Source organism: Rhinoderma darwinii, chromosome 1 (assembly GCF_050947455.1).
Source record: "Rhinoderma darwinii isolate aRhiDar2 chromosome 1, aRhiDar2.hap1, whole genome shotgun sequence".
NCBI lineage: Eukaryota > Metazoa > Chordata > Amphibia > Anura > Rhinodermatidae > Rhinoderma > Rhinoderma darwinii.
In genome coordinates this window covers 260,064,104-260,078,933 of record NC_134687.1, presented here as the reverse complement: position 1 = coordinate 260,078,933, position 14,830 = coordinate 260,064,104, and positions in this window count along the sequence as shown.

Here is a 14,830-nt window from a genome sequence, read left to right as displayed (position 1 = left end):
CCCTTATATTTTTCCCTCTCCGATACGTGACAGACGGCCTCTGTGTGATCTGATCTGCTAGATCTACATCAGAGCTGAGAATACGCCAATACCTATTCAGTATCTGCATAATATCATTTTGTTTGGAATCATAGGTGCCTATGAGTCTCGTGACCTGTTCTTCTTTCCGTTTCTTAGGAACCAGAAGACATTGCCTATCAGCATCCCTTGCTCCCTCATAGGCCTTCCTGATAACCCTCTCGGGGAAACCTCTGTCCTTCAATCTTGTTTTGAGCTCCTTGGCCTGGAACTCAAAATCACCCATAGAACTACAATTCCTACGTACTCTCATAAATTGACCTTTTGGAATGCCACTTTTGAGGGAATAGGGATGACAGCTATTCCATTGCAGGAAACTATTTGTTGCTGTTTCTTTCCTATGTACCTTGGTGTGGATAGTGCCTTCTACTGTTTTTGTGATTTTCAAATCTAAAAAAGACAATTCTTTCTCACTGATCTCACATGTGAATTTAAGTCCTACATCATTCTTGTTGAGGGCTGCTACGAAATTATGGAACTCATCCGCTGTAGAGTTCCAGAGGATCAACACGTCATCAATATATCTAATCCATAATCCAACGGATGAAGTCCAATTGACAAATTTGTCCCCAAAGACAATTGTCTCCTCCCACCAGCCAAGAAATAAATTTGCATAGGTGGGAGCAGCAGGACTCCCCATTGCAGTACCACATTTCTGATGGAAAATTTTGTCTTCAAAAATAAATATATTTCTTTCAAGAACAAACTGTAATAGCTGCATGACAAACTGGTTATGAGCTGCAAACTGAGTACCTCTAGATCCCAGATAGTACTCGACCGCTTTATAACCATATTTGTGCGGTATGGATGAATACAACGCCTCGACATCCAGACTAGCCAAGATTGTATCTTTCTCCAGGGAAATACCATCAATCTGTTTCAGGACATCCATTGTGTCACGCACATATGATGTGAGACTCAAGACAAAGGGGCGCAACACCTGGTCAACATACGTACTCACATTTTGAGTTAAATTATTTATGCCTGAAACAATAGGTCTGCCACGTAAGGGAGGATATCCTTTATGGATTTTGGGCAGGCTATAGAAACATGCCATAACAGGAAATTGTGGGTATAGGAACCCAAACTCCCCTGCACTAATCAAAGATCTGCTCTTTGCATCACTCAAAATGCTCAGCAACTCTTTCTTGAATAATGCCGTAGGGTTATCCTTTAAAATGGTATAGCAGTCATGGTTAAATAAAATGTCCTCACACATCCTCTTATAACCATCCCTGCTCATGACCACAATGTTCCCACCTTTATCAGATGCCTTGAGAACAATATTCTGTTTTTTCTCTAAAGTGGTCAGAGCTAGTCGTTCAGACCAAGACAAGTTGTTATCCATTCCCCTGCTATCCTGACTGAGACTTTTGATCTCATCTCCCACCATATCCACAAATAAATCCACATTGGTAAAATCTCCTATAGGTGGCAATTTCCTACTCTTCATTTTAAGGTTGGTGAAGGGACCTATACCTGGAGTACGTCCAGATTCCTCTAGTAACCCCTCAAGGGCCGAGAGACCTTCCATATCAGACTCCTCTAACCCTAATTCCATGCATTTTTTTCTATTATGGTGTTTAAAATTTTTTATCCATTTGAGTTTACGAGCAAATAAATTGAGATCTTTTATCCACGAAAATGAGTCAAATTTAACTGTAGGGACAAAGGAAAGTCCCTTTTCTAATAATGTATTCTCTGATGCACTCAAATTATATTCAGAAAGGTTAATGATTTGAAGCCTATCCATATTATTCCCCTTCACTAATCCTTTTGTCCCCTCAGCATATAGCGGGAAATGGGAGGATTGTTGGCTAAAAAATTATTGCCACTATTAGAAGAGGCTCTCCCACGGCCTCTATTTCTACTTCTTGCTCCTCCCCTAAATTTGTGTTTCCCACCACTACCGCCAAAAAATGGGCCCACTCTTTCAGAGTCTGTAGTTTCACTCTCTGATGTGGAAGGATCAGATTCCCTCGGCCCCCTATTGGTCTGTTGATATTGCTGTTGTTGTGTAGTAACAAAATCATACGCTTTTTTCTCCCTAAATTCCTGTAGGTCTCTCTGGAATTGGAAGTGTTTTCGTTCCTTAAGATGATTAGTAAACCTTTCCAAAGTATGTTGGAGGATTTTGTCCCTTTTTTCAAAACCAGGGGTATCTACCAAAGACTTGGCTGCCTCAATCTCTTTTTTAAGCTCAACACTAATAAAGTCAAACTGGACTTTTTCTTCCTCTACCAAAATCTGCATCAGCCTAAGTGAGCTCCCTGTAATCTCCTGTTCCCACCTTTCTTTGATATTAGCGGTTTTTAGTCTTAATGCTGGGACAATGGGGACCCTGAGACCTCTGGGAACTATCTTGTTCTTTAAATAGTTTTCCAGACTCTGGATCTCCCACCAACTTCTAGTATAATCTTTATGCAATCTATTAAGGTTTTTAAAGGTGGATTTAAGAGATGCACCCTGAACTGTGTACATCAGTTCACATTCAGAAAAGACGCTTTTAGCCTCACTCATCCACCCATCTGTGTTTAATTCAGAAAGTGCAAAGGCTGCCATACCTAGATATACTGAAATTATTAACTGTATGGATTAAATGTAATTTCACTGTATAGTTTGATAGAAATCTAATTGTGCTCCCACAATATGAGTAAATTATATGGTTCACTGAAGTAACAATAAAGTAAAAAATACCTTTTAATAGTAACTAGTTAAAAACAGGGGTAACACACCACTGTGACATAAGCCCCACCGTGATTATTAAAAAACGTATTAAACAGAAAACACTGAGTCATTATGATACATATAACTCGGTGTTTGTAACGATATTTTGTCTGGAAACAGCATATATCCAGGGCACATCAGTAGTACAAACCCCAAATAAAGCACAGGTGTCCGAATGATTCGGGTCTCCTAGTGCTGGGTGTAACACAATATGACTATCCCCAATGCAAACATTCCATAAACAATACAACGACCCTACGCGTTTCAGGTACTCATCCTCAGGGGTCCGTATCTTGGTAACTCTGGTCTTCACACCAGCGATAGAATTCTTAAACAGCAGATATTCTGCTGTGCGTCACGGCAAGATGCACGTATCGATGTCAACGGCATACTTCATTGCAGGCGCTACGTTACTATAAACGCTAAACTCCACCCCTCGTATTCTAGCGGCAAAACATGAACTGACCAATCCCCGCACCCTCACGATTAGTGACACCTGCCCATGTGACCCCCCGCCGTCAGCTGACAACCAGGGGTCATCATCGGCCGCATCAATCCGCACGCGCAGGCGCAGTAGAAGCCAAGGACAAGTCGCCCAGACTGCCAATATACGAGAAGGTAAGCGCTACACGATAATAGATTATAAGTAAATCTGTTTTTAACTAGTTACTATTAAAAGGTATTTTTTACTTTATTGTTACTTCAGTGAACCATATAATTTACTCATATTGTGGGAGCACAATTAGATTTCTATCAAACTATACAGTGAAATTACATTTAATCCATACAGTTAATAATTTCAGTATATCTAGGTATGGCAGCCTTTGCACTTTCTGAATTAAACACAGATGGGTGGATGAGTGAGGCTAAAAGCGTCTTTTCTGAATGTGAACTGATGTACACAGTTCAGGGTGCATCTCTTAAATCCACCTTTAAAAACCTTAATAGATTGCATAAAGATTATACTAGAAGTTGGTGGGAGATCCAGAGTCTGGAAAACTATTTAAAGAACAAGATAGTTCCCAGAGGTCTCAGGGTCCCCATTGTCCCAGCATTAAGACTAAAAACCGCTAATATCAAAGAAAGGTGGGAACAGGAGATTACAGGGAGCTCACTTAGGCTGATGCAGATTTTGGTAGAGGAAGAAAAAGTCCAGTTTGACTTTATTAGTGTTGAGCTTAAAAAAGAGATTGAGGCAGCCAAGTCTTTGGTAGATACCCCTGGTTTTGAAAAAAGGGACAAAATCCTCCAACATACTTTGGAAAGGTTTACTAATCATCTTAAGGAACGAAAACACTTCCAATTCCAGAGAGACCTACAGGAATTTAGGGAGAAAAAAGCGTATGATTTTGTTACTACACAACAACAGCAATATCAACAGACCAATAGGGGGCCGAGGGAATCTGATCCTTCCACATCAGAGAGTGAAACTACAGACTCTGAAAGAGTGGGCCCATTTTTTGGCGGTAGTGGTGGGAAACACAAATTTAGGGGAGGAGCAAGAAGTAGAAATAGAGGCCGTGGGAGAGCCTCTTCTAATAGTGGCAATAATTTTTTAGCCAACAATCCTCCCATTTCCCGCTATATGCTGAGGGGACAAAAGGATTAGTGAAGGGGAATAATATGGATAGGCTTCAAATCATTAACCTTTCTGAATATAATTTGAGTGCATCAGAGAATACATTATTAGAAAAGGGACTTTCCTTTGTCCCTACAGTTAAATTTGACTCATTTTCGTGGATAAAAGATCTCAATTTATTTGCTCGTAAACTCAAATGGATAAAAATTTTTAAACACCATAATAGAAAAAAATGCATGGAATTAGGGTTAGAGGAGTCTGATATGGAAGGTCTCTCGGCCCTTGAGGGGTTACTAGAGGAATCTGGACGTACTCCAGGTATAGGTCCCTTCACCAACCTTAAAATGAAGAGTAGGAAATTGCCACCTATAGGAGATTTTACCAATGTGGATTTATTTGTGGATATGGTGGGAGATGAGATCAAAAGTCTCAGTCAGGATAGCAGGGGAATGGATAACAACTTGTCTTGGTCTGAACGACTAGCTCTGACCACTTTAGAGAAAAAACAGAATATTGTTCTCAAGGCATCTGATAAAGGTGGGAACATTGTGGTCATGAGCAGGGATGGTTATAAGAGGATGTGTGAGGACATTTTATTTAACCATGACTGCTATACCATTTTAAAGGATAACCCTACGGCATTATTCAAGAAAGAGTTGCTGAGCATTTTGAGTGATGCAAAGAGCAGATCTTTGATTAGTGCAGGGGAGTTTGGGTTCCTATACCCACAATTTCCTGTTATGGCATGTTTCTATAGCCTGCCCAAAATCCATAAAGGATATCCTCCCTTACGTGGCAGACCTATTGTTTCAGGCATAAATAATTTAACTCAAAATGTGAGTACGTATGTTGACCAGGTGTTGCGCCCCTTTGTCTTGAGTCTCACATCATATGTGCGTGACACAATGGATGTCCTGAAACAGATTGATGGTATTTCCCTGGAGAAAGATACAATCTTGGCTAGTCTGGATGTCGAGGCGTTGTATTCATCCATACCGCACAAATATGGTTATAAAGCGGTCGAGTACTATCTGGGATCTAGAGGTACTCAGTTTGCAGCTCATAACCAGTTTGTCATGCAGCTATTACAGTTTGTTCTTGAAAGAAATATATTTATTTTTGAAGACAAAATTTTCCATCAGAAATGTGGTACTGCAATGGGGAGTCCTGCTGCTCCCACCTATGCAAATTTATTTCTTGGCTGGTGGGAGGAGACAATTGTCTTTGGGGACAAATTTGTCAATTGGACTTCATCCGTTGGATTATGGATTAGATATATTGATGACGTGTTGATCCTCTGGAACTCTACAGCGGATGAGTTCCATAATTTCGTAGCAGCCCTCAACAAGAATGATGTAGGACTTAAATTCACATGTGAGATCAGTGAGAAAGAATTGTCTTTTTTAGATTTGAAAATCACAAAAACAGTAGAAGGCACTATCCACACCAAGGTACATAGGAAAGAAACAGCAACAAATAGTTTCCTGCAATGGAATAGCTGTCATCCCTATTCCCTCAAAAGTGGCATTCCAAAAGGTCAATTTATGAGAGTACGTAGGAATTGTAGTTCTATGGGTGATTTTGAGTTCCAGGCCAAGGAGCTCAAAACAAGATTGAAGGACAGAGGTTTCCCCGAGAGGGTTATCAGGAAGGCCTATGAGGGAGCAAGGGATGCTGATAGGTAATGTCTTCTGGTTCCTAAGAAACGGAAAGAAGAACAGGTCACGAGACTCATAGGCACCTATGATTCCAAACAAAATGATATTATGCAGATACTGAATAGGTATTGGCGTATTCTCAGCTCTGATGTAGATCTAGCAGATCAGATCACACAGAGGCCGTCTGTCACGTATCGGAGAGGGAAAAATATAAGGGACAGAGTCATGCATAGCTGTTTTGACCCCATTTCACCTAGGGGCACGTGGCTGGACAGACAAATACCAGGCACCTTTAGGTGTGGTAGCTGTAAAGCCTGTGATTTCATTTTCAAAGGTAATAGCTTCACTAGCGTCACTACACAGAAACAATACAATATTCGGGATTATGTCAATTGTAAGACCGCGGGAGTGGTCTACCTAATCACATGTCCATGCCCCCTAAATTATGTGGGGAAAACAGCACGACAATTTCGTCGCCGTATTAGGGAGCATGTTGGAGATATTGTCCATGATAGGGACACCCCAATATCTAAACATGTGCATGCCAAACACCAAGGCCAGGCAGCATGTTTAAAGTTTCAAGCAATTGAACTTGTTAGACCCCCCAAAAGAGGAGGGGATTGGGATAACCTGATTTTACGCAAAGAAGCACAATGGATCCACAGACTGGAATGCATACAACCAGCAGGTTTAAATGAGCAGACTAATTATACATGTTTTATCTAACACTCCTTATGGGCGGCCTATCTCTTCTGGGTTGCCCATGGGGTGGGTGAGTTCATATTTGCCCAACACACTTAGGTTTGAGATGGCCCTTTTGGTCTGCCGTTTTTTAATGGAGATCGTCTGTCGGTCCCGCATGACATGAGGGATCGTATATTCTTATCCACCCTATAAGTGATTAATTACTTTTTAGTTGCTTTGTGAGGTAGCCTACTTGCGGTGTTTAACTGTCCCGCAAGATTTACTTATAATCTATTATCGTGTAGCGCTTACCTTCTCGTATATTGGCAGTCTGGGCGACTTGTCCTTGGCTTCTACTGCGCCTGCGCGTGCGGATTGATGCGGCCGATGATGACCCCTGGTTGTCAGCTGACGGCGGGGGGTCACATGGGCAGGTGTCACTAATCGTGAGGGTGCGGGGATTGGTCAGTTCATGTTTTGCCGCTAGAATACGAGGGGTGGAGTTTAGCATTTATAGTAACGTAGCGCCTGCAATGAAGTATGCCGTTGACATCGATACGTGCATCTTGCCGTGACGCACAGCAGAATATCTGCTGTTTAAGAATTCTATCGCTGGTGTGAAGACCAGAGTTACCAAGATACGGACCCCTGAGGATGAGTACCTGAAACGCGTAGGGTCGTTGTATTGTTTATGGAATGTTTGCATTGGGGATAGTCATATTGTGTTACACCCAGCACTAGGAGACCCGAATCATTCGGACACCTGTGCTTTATTTGGGGTTTGTACTACTGATGTGCCCTGGATATATGCTGTTTCCAGACAAAATATCGTTACAAACACCGAGTTATATGTATCATAATGACTCAGTGTTTTCTGTTTAATACGTTTTTTAATAATCACGGTGGGGCTTATGTCACAGTGGTGTGTTACCCCTGTTTTTAACTAGTTACTATTAAAAGGTATTTTTTACTTTATTGTTACTTCAGTGAACCTTATGCAAATGAGGCTTGCAAAAGTCCAAGTGGGTGTGTTTAAAAGTAAAAGTCCAAGTGGGCGTGTATTATGTGCGTACATCGGGGCATTTTTAATACTTTTACTAGCTGGGCGTTCTGATGAGAAGTATCATCCACTTCTCTTCAGAACGCCCAGCTTCTGCCAGATCACGCTGTGACGTCACTCACAGGTCCTGCATCGTGTCAGACGAGCGAGGACACATCGGCACTAGAGGCTACAGTTGATTCTGCAGCAGCATCAGCGTTTGCAGGTAAGTAGCTACATCGACTTACCTGCTAACGCCGATGCTGCTGCAGAATCAACTGAAGCCTCTGGTGCCGATGTGTCCTCGCTCGTCTGACACGATGCAGGACCTGTGAGTGACGTCACAGCGTGATCTGGCAGAAGCTGGGCGTTCTGAAGAGAAGTGGATGATACTTCTCATCAGAACGCCCAGCTAGTAAAAGTATTAAAAACGCCCCGATGTACGCACATAATACACGCCCACTTGGACTTTTACTTTTAAACACACCCACTTGGACTTTTGCAAGCCTCATTTGCATAACTACAAAAATGGTCATAACTTGGCCAAAAATGCTCGTTTTTAAAAAATAAAAACGTTACTGTAATCTACATTGCAGCGCCTATCTGCTGCAATAGCAGATAGGGCTTGCAAAATCTGGTGACAGAGCCTCTTTAACTACACTTCATGTCCCATCATCCATAGGGTTACACTAGCACTTATTCACATACTCCACACCAATTCACTACCCACACACGTGTACAGGTACGACCTGTGCTGCCATCAGAAATTTCGGGGCCCCATACTGTGAGATTGGTCAGGGCCCCTGGGGGTTTATTCTTTGAGCCTTTAAAGGGAGAGAAGTGAGCAAAATGGTTAGCGGGAAGCATAGTAAGCAGCGACCACTGAGGAAGGTTGTCAAAGTGGTTTTCTTAGATATTAAAATTAGTTTAATGGGACTTTGGGTTGAAAATAGAACAAATTGTAATGTACTTATCTTAGTAATTCTGTGGCATTCCCAAACCGCAGGTACCCGCCTGTCCCCAGTCATCTCTGTTTACCTTGCTTACACAATAATGTGATGTGTTCATATCACGTGATTTTGGCAGCCAGTCACCACCGTACAAAGTAAGGGTACTGGCGGTGTGAAAACGGCACAGTATTTACAGTAAACAAATACAATTACTAATTTGTTTTTAACCCCTTCCCGACATTTGTCGTAAGTATACGACATGGAAAGCCAGTACTTCCAGCAAAATGTCGTATACTTACGCCAAATGTTTGGCACCGGCTCAGAAGCTGAGCCGCTGCCATCATCGCCGGATCTCAGCTGTATCTTACAGCTGACATCCGGCTGTAATGGCGGGGACCGAAATTAGCTTCGATCCCCGCCATTAACCCCTTCAATGCAGCGTTCAAACGTGATCGCTACATTTAAGCTGTTTGCAGCTCATCGGAAAACCAGCAATGAAATTGCCGGGGTTCTGGTGGCTGCAATGGCAACCGGAGGCCTAATACCGGCCTCCCGGTCTGCCTAGCACGGAAGCCGGTCAAGATCCGCCCGGCGGCGGAGCCTGATCGGCTTCCGTAGCCGCTGGCAAGATGGCGCCGGCTCAGGAGCTGATCCGGCGTCATCAGCGGTAGAAGTCAGCTGTATGTTACAGCTGACATCCACCTGTAATGGCAGGAACCGGAGCTAGCTCCGATCCCTGCCATTAACCCTTTCGATGCAGCAATTGAAAGCGATTGCTGCATCGTAGCGGTTACTAGCAGATCGCCAGCCCTGACAGGCAATCAGGACTGGCGACTGTTGCTATGGCAACAGGAGACACAATGGTCTCCTGCTCTGCCATTATGGAAGCCGATTAGGCCCCGCCGGGAGGCGAATCCTAATCGGCTTGCTGTCAGTGAATGACTGACAGATCTAATACATTGCACTACGTAGGTAGTGCAATGTATTAGAAAAAAATAAATCTGACAGTTGGACCGTCAAGTCCCCTAGTGGGACTTTAGAAAAAGTGTAAAAAAAAGTATAAAAAAAGTGTAAAAAAAAAGTTTGAAAACAATAAAAGTTTCAAGTAATAAAATAAAACACAATCGACCTTTTTCTCTTATCAAGTCCGTCCTTTATTATTGAAAAATAACAATAAACCATACGTATTTGGAATCGTTACGACTTGAGGTGTCAAAACATTATATTATGTATTGCACGCGGTAAACAGCGTAAAAAAACCCCGTAAAAAACGTTACCAGAGTTTCTGTTTTTTGGTCACTTTGACCTACAAATATTGGAATAAAAAGTGATCAAAAAGTCGCACGTATCCAAAAATGGTACCTATAAAAACTATAGCTCGTCTCGCAAAAAACAAGCCCTCATACAACTCCGTCGACAAAAAAATTAAAAAGTTATGGTTCTCAAAACTTGGCGACAGAAAAAATACATTCTTTTTACAAAAGTAATTTTATTGTGCAAAAAGTTGTAAAACATAAAAAAGTGCTGTAAATTAGGTATCGCCGGAATCGTACGGAACCGCAGAATAAAGTTAACATGTAATTTATAATGCTTGGTGAACGCTGTATAAAAAAAACTAAAAAAACTATGGCAGAATTGCGGTTTTTTGTTTACCCGGCCTCCCAAAAAATAGGATAAAAGGTGATCAAAAAGTCGCATGTACCCCAAATTGGTACCAATAATAACTACAGCTCGTCCCGCAAAAAAAACCCCTCATACCACTACGTCTATGAAAAAATATAATTAGTTAAGGCTCCAATAAGTCAGGAAATAAAAAATATGCAGTTGTGCCGGCCCGACGGGAACATTTCTTCTGTTTCAAGAGGCGATTTATCAAGGACCTAAAATTAGGGAACCAGGAAGGGGAGGGCCCAAACATATCTGCTGGAAGTGAGGGTGCCATATTATACCAGGACAACACTTCTCAGCAAAATTCCCCAAACTGCAAAGGTGCGGAGTGTGGACCAAAAGGGGGATAAGAAAGGACGCCATATATCAGTGCGACAGCGGCCTGTGCAGAAAGGATCAGCGTAACACACATCTATGGATCATTTTATTGTTTTTTTTACCCCATTATTATGCCACCTGACTATGCCCCTGATGTACTCTGCCCAGCTTACATGTACCCCCACATTATAAATGGAAACACCAGCAATAATCAAACAAATCTACTACCAAGCATAATCCGTTCTCCAAAAGCCAAATGACGCTCCGTCCGCTCTGAACCCTACAATGTGCCCAAATAGCTGTTCCCTTCCACATATATGGCATCGTCATACCTGGGAGAACCCTTTAAACAATTTTTGGGGTGTGTGTCTCCAGTGGCATATGCTGGGCATGACATATTTGTCACTGAAATGGCATATCTAGGGAAAAATATAAATTTTGAATTTGCACCATCCGCAGTGCAATCATTTATGGAAAAGACCTGTGGGGTGAAAATGCTCACTACACCCCTTAATAAATGCCTTGAGGGGTGTAGTTTCCAAATGGGGTCACTTCTCAGGGGTTTCTTTTTATTATTTCACATCTGAGCCTCTGCAGTTGTGAACCAATACTTTGTAAATCGCCAAATTAGGCCTCGATTTTACATGGTACGCTTTCACTCCTGAGCCTGGTCGAATGATTAGTGCCTCATGTAGGGTGCTTCTAAAACCGGGAAACACGACATAATAATTAGAGAGCTGTCTTGTTATGGTGGCACAAGCTGGGCACCGGGATGGTTGGGAGGGTAGTCGACAGGGGCTCCGCCTGGAGCGGAATCCCCAGCAATGCTATGACCGAGGATTCCGCTCCCAGCTCACATCCACCTTGCCGCCGGGTGCTGCAGGAAGTTGGATGCGGCAGCACCCGGCGTTCATCCGGCCACAATTAAAATAGATAGGATACGGCGTCGGACCTCCCTGAGAGCCGAAACCAAAAATGCTGCAGGTAACGTTTTTAGATCCAGCTCCTGCACAGGTCCAGCGCTGTACGTAGCCACAGCGTATGTCCCCTGTGCCAGGACAGATCCCATAGAAAGTTATAGGATCCGTTCTACCATCAGTTTTCAGAAACAGACATGGGCAACGGATAGATGTGAACGGCCACTTACAGGTTCGGTTGTTTGATTACTTCAGATTCGAGGACTACTTTGATGACGGCTTTTTTTATTTTCAATAAAATGGTTAACGAGGATTGTGTTTTTTTTAAATTTTGTTTTCTACTTCATCGAACGGATGGACGTTGATGTGTCAGGCGAGAAACATCAGAGAACAAACACCCTCAACCATTGCTGGAAGAACACTAGCTGGTGGCGGCAGTGTTATGGTCTGGGGAATTTTTTTATGGCATTCTCCGGTCCCACTCATCCATGGGGAAGGCACTCTGAACCGATTTGGGTATGAATCAATCGTTGCAAATCACGTCCACCCATACATGCTGTTTGTCTTCTTTGGGGCAGATGGAATCTTCCAGCAAGACAATGCGACATGTCACGCGGCTAGAAATGTCCGACAGTGTTTGAAAGAGCACGACCAAGACTTCCAAGTGCTCCCCTGGCCCCCTAATTTGCCAGACTTAAACCCAATTGTGCATCTGTGGGACCACCTCGATCGTCTTGTTCACTCTATAGATTCTCCCCCACACACTCTCCAGCAAATGTGGGATGCACTGCAGTCAGCATGGCTCCAGATACCTGAGACAACCTACCAGCACCTTATTAAGTCACCCCCAGGCCGTCTAGCTGCTGTCCGTGCTGCACACGGCGGTTCTCTGGATATTAGCTGGTGGTCATAATAATGTGACTCGACTGTGTATAATATAGCTATGTTTTCTATTTCCACGTAGTGCCTTAGTGGGCCAACTTGTCCAGTGTCTCTCCCCTTCCATTCCCGGCGGGTGACGATCATTAGAACAGGTAGCAATTATACAAATTAATGTTTATTTTAGATAATACACATTTCGGGCATTTATATATGCCCTTAAAGCACTAGCATTTTATATAATTTTTATCTTTGCATTAACACTCACTGAGTATTACAGTATTTACTTTTATTTTTGAGTTTTTATTTCTCTTTGCACACCCACACAAGAAAATTGAGAATTTGTGTGCTACCACACTACATTTTTATACATATTCTATACCATACCCTTATTATGCAATTATATTCACCTCAGTATTATACTATACAAGTCATTCTTGAGTATATTATACAGGTCACATGGGGGATCAAAACCCAATATTCGATCAGTTGTCATAAATTGTGTCATCGATATCACTCTATAAATATACCTATACCTTTAGAAGAACAAATTTACTCAATGGTATTATAAAAGAAACTAAATTTATTCACTATAAACTTAGGTTGGTACCAACAGATGCTAGACAAGGCATGTATTTAGTTTGCCGACATAATTAAGACTTTTCTAATTTTCCTCTGCTTTGTGATATGTATATAATATTTACTAATTTACCTGTAAAACAATTGCTCTAAAATTATATAGGTATAAATAATACTTCACGGATTAATATCTTTAACTTTAGCACGTTGTATAATAGCACTATTTTCATTTGTATACGTACTTAGCCAAAATGTAACAAGAACTCTATTTAGTGGCCTGATCTGTTTTTCAGATAAGGCTGGGTTCACACGACCTATTTTCAGACGTAATGGAGGCATTAAACGCCTCGAATTACGTCTGAAAAAACGGCTCCAATACGTCGGCAAACATCTTCCCATTACTTTCAATGGGCTTTACGATGTACTGTGCCGACGACCTGTCATTTTACGCGTTGCTGTCGAAAGGCGGCCTGTAAAATTACAGCCTCGTCAAAAGAAGTGCAGGACACTTCTTGGGACGTAAATGGAGCCGTTTTTCATTGACTCCAATGAAGAACAGCTCCAAATTATGTCTGTAAAAGACGCCCCGCAAAACACGAGTACGAGCAATTACGTCTGAAATTCAGGGGCTGTTTTCTCCTGAAAACAGCTCCGTAATTTCAGACGTAATTGCAGTTATCGTGTGCACATACCCTAATAGTTACATCCAGTGGCCGGAATAGCTATAGCAAGCTCTTTCTTTGTAGCCTCAGCGATTTGTTCCTTGTCTGTGATACTGAGCATGCGCGTGAGCCGCGTCACACGCACAATGACGTTGGCCCCGGCAGCAGCATGAGCAGTACGCTGTTGAGGCTGTGCATAGCTGATACCAATTAAAATACCTTATGTCCTGTAAGACAGGACCTATATACAGTATATCCGCCATGTGCACCGCAGGGAATTCCGGCTGAAAAACCGCACCAAGTTGTGGTGCTGTTTTTCGACCAAAATGTCCGGTGCGGAAAACTGCACCTAAAAAAAAGATTACGTTTCATCCCATGTGACCACTGCAGCCTGGGATTCAACGAAGAACATAGAATTCTGGGTAAGTATAAGGCTGGATTCACACGAGCACATTACGTCCATAATGGACGGAACGTATTTCGGCCGCAAGTCCCGGACCGGACACACTACAGGGAGGCGGGTTCCTAGCATCATAGTTATGTACGATGCTAGGAGTCCCTGCCTCTCCATGGAACTACTGTCCCGTACTGAAAACATGATTACAGTACGGGACAGTTGTCCGGCAGCGAGGCAGGGACTCCTAGCATCGTACATAACTATGATGCTAGGAGCCCGGCTCCCTGCAGTGTGTCCGTTCCGGGACTTGCGGCCGAAATACGTTCCGTCCATTACGGACGTAATGTGCTCGTGTGAACATACCCTAAGGCTGGATTCACACGAGCATGTTCGGTCCGTAAAGGACGGAACGTATTTCGGCCGCAAGTCCAGGACCGAACACACTGTAGGGAGCCGGGCTCCTAGCAACATAGTTATGTACGACGCTAGGAGTCCCTGCCTCTCCGTGGAACTACTGTCCCGTACTGAAAACATGATTACAGTACGGGACAGTTGTCCCGCAGCGAGGCAGGGACTCCTAGCGTCGTACGTAACTATGATGCTAGGAGCCCGGCTCCCTGCAGTGTGTTCGGTCCGGGACTTGCGGCCGAAATATGTTCCGTCCTTTATGGCCCAAACATGCTCGTGTGAATCCA